Below are 2,477 nucleotides of genomic sequence, written 5' to 3'. Positions count from 1 at the left end.
TATATATATATGAGCTCATTAAGTTGGGCTGGGTTAGTGGTAGGAGGTAGTGGGAGGGGTGTGGATCTAAATACCATTAAACTATTGTATGAAAACAGCAAAAAATTCAATGAAAATCATTTAGAGTAACAGCAAAATATTATTCACAATTTATATTGTAATTGGAGTAATGTGGGAAGTGGGTGCAGTCGAGCCGGCCAAGATGGCACCCTGGCTGGCTGCCAAGCCTCGTGACCCTCATTTGTTTCTCCAACTCACGCAAGCGCTGTAAGCTTGATCACGCACAGGACTTTGTGAAAAACATGTTTTTCTGCCTCAACCTTGTAAATTTCCTCATCCTGTAAAAACATCCTGCCTTGTGGTCTGGCTGTGGAATGCGCAGTAAACAGTGGAACTTACCCGCCCAGCTTCTTCTGCCCTCTGCTTCCCTATAAAAGCTTTGTGCAGACGTTCAGTAAAGAAGAATTGCTTGAACCTCACTTTGGCATCCGTGTTGTCCTTTCCTTGGCTCTGCTGGTCGGAGTCTTGGTTCGCAGCAAATGGTGGCCCATACGAGGAATTTCTTTCCGACAGAGTTTCTAGATACTGTTTCAAGAGAGGCACCTTGGTTTTTGGAAGAAGGATACATTAATGTTCCTCAGTGGGAGCACCTCGGGAGAGATCTACAGAGTGCTGATGCCACAGGCCCGCTTCCTCCGGGCACATTGGCTATTTGGTACTTGGTAAAATCATGTTTGTTAGATAAAACTGGAAAGTACCAGGATGATATTGCACAGGGGGCCCAGGCGCTGGAGGAAATGAAAGAGGCAATGTCGTAGCAGAGCAGTCAGAGCCTCCAAGGTCTGAGAGAAAAGACATAAATGGAGTAGGAAGATCTCTATGATGAAGAGGGAGAGTTAGCTAGTCTCTTCTCAAAGGTAGATACGACACAGGAAGAGCCTCCTGGTCCATCTGCTCCTCCCTTACCTATACCGCCCCCTTATGACTCCCTTACCTACACTGCCCCCTTATGGGGCTGGAGGAAAAAACACTGGGGGCCGCAGCCAGCATGCCCGAGTGTGGGCTAAAATGCCCCCACAAGCAGGAAAGTGTGGGCTAAAATGCCCCCACAAGCAGGAGCATTTCCAGTGTTTGCAGACTCCAACAATCAAAGATATCATAAGCAACTGGATTGGAAGGTGATACAAAGGTTAAAAGAATCTGTGGCCGCCTATGGCCTCCAGGTTGCTTATACTGTTACCCAGGTAGAGAGCCTCCAATGTTATTTCATGACACCCTTTGATTGGCAAAACCTGTGCAGGGCAGTATTGTCTGGAGGAGCCTATTTAAACTGGAAGGTGGCCTATCTTGAGTATGTTGTGGAACAGGCAGCCACGGATAGTAGAAATGGGCAAACAGCCTGGGAGGTGGACATGCTTATGGGCCAAGGGGCGTTTGTGAATAATCAGATTGGATATCCTGTACAGGTCTATGAGCAGATTAATGAATGTGCCCTGAAGGCATGGAAAATGCTATCAGGATCAGGAGACCTAGGAGCAAGCTTGTCAAAAGTTATTCAGGGGAATAATGAGCCTTTTGCAGACTTTCTTGCCAGATTGGTGGAGACGGCATCGAGAGTGTTCCCGAATGTGGATGCGGCCATGCCGTTAGTTAAACAGCTGGCATACGAACAGGCTAATAAGCCCTGCTGGGATGCTATCCGACCCTATAAAGCCAAAACATTAGATGTATGGATCAAAGTTTGTAGGGACATAAATGAATCTGTTCTCCAGGGACAAGCTTTAGCTGCTGCCATTGTGGCAGGGTTAAAAGGAAAGCCAGGCCAATCTGGGCCACGTAAGGGAATACAAGGAGGCTGCTTCGCCTGCGTCCAGCAGGGGCACTTTTGACCTTCTTCAAAAACAAGTGGATAGATTAGGACAGATGGCCTTCCTTCCCTGTATACATCGCATGACTGGAAATATGTACAACATCTGTAAAGTTTCAGAATTTTTCCCGAGCAGGTAATTTATCCCGAGAAATTGGAACAATGCTGCAAGGAAATTGGAGCCATGAGTTCGACAAGAAGATGGCAGAGTTGCGAGCATCAATCGTGGCAACAAATAACACCCGAGTAGAGATTGCCACTGTGCAGCAGTGGCTGGAGGCTATGCAGGGCACCTTTAGCTTCCTCGAGAATTGGGGGTGGCATGGTTTTTTGGGGGTTCCTTTTGGTTGTGGCGTGTGGAGGTATACTGTGGTGCATGATGCGCATGCAGTGGCAGACAGTGGCCCAACGGCAAATGCTCGTCCAAGCTATGGCAACGCTGGAAGCAGGAGGATCTCCCTCCATTTGGCTAAATATGCTGGACCGGTAGTCAATGACGGGTAAGAACCTCTCATTCGCATACCAACCTAAGGCAGACCGACAACCATGATGTTGCCGAGTTGATGACGGGTAAGGATGCTAAATGAAAGAGGGCAACCTAAGCCAGGCA

This window comes from Nannospalax galili, unplaced genomic scaffold, assembly GCF_000622305.1.
Source record: "Nannospalax galili isolate Female #2095 unplaced genomic scaffold, S.galili_v1.0 scaffold256, whole genome shotgun sequence".
Taxonomy (NCBI): Eukaryota; Metazoa; Chordata; class Mammalia; order Rodentia; family Spalacidae; genus Nannospalax; species Nannospalax galili.
The sequence above is the reverse complement of the archived record's forward strand: the minus strand, read 5'-3'. Positions refer to the sequence as shown.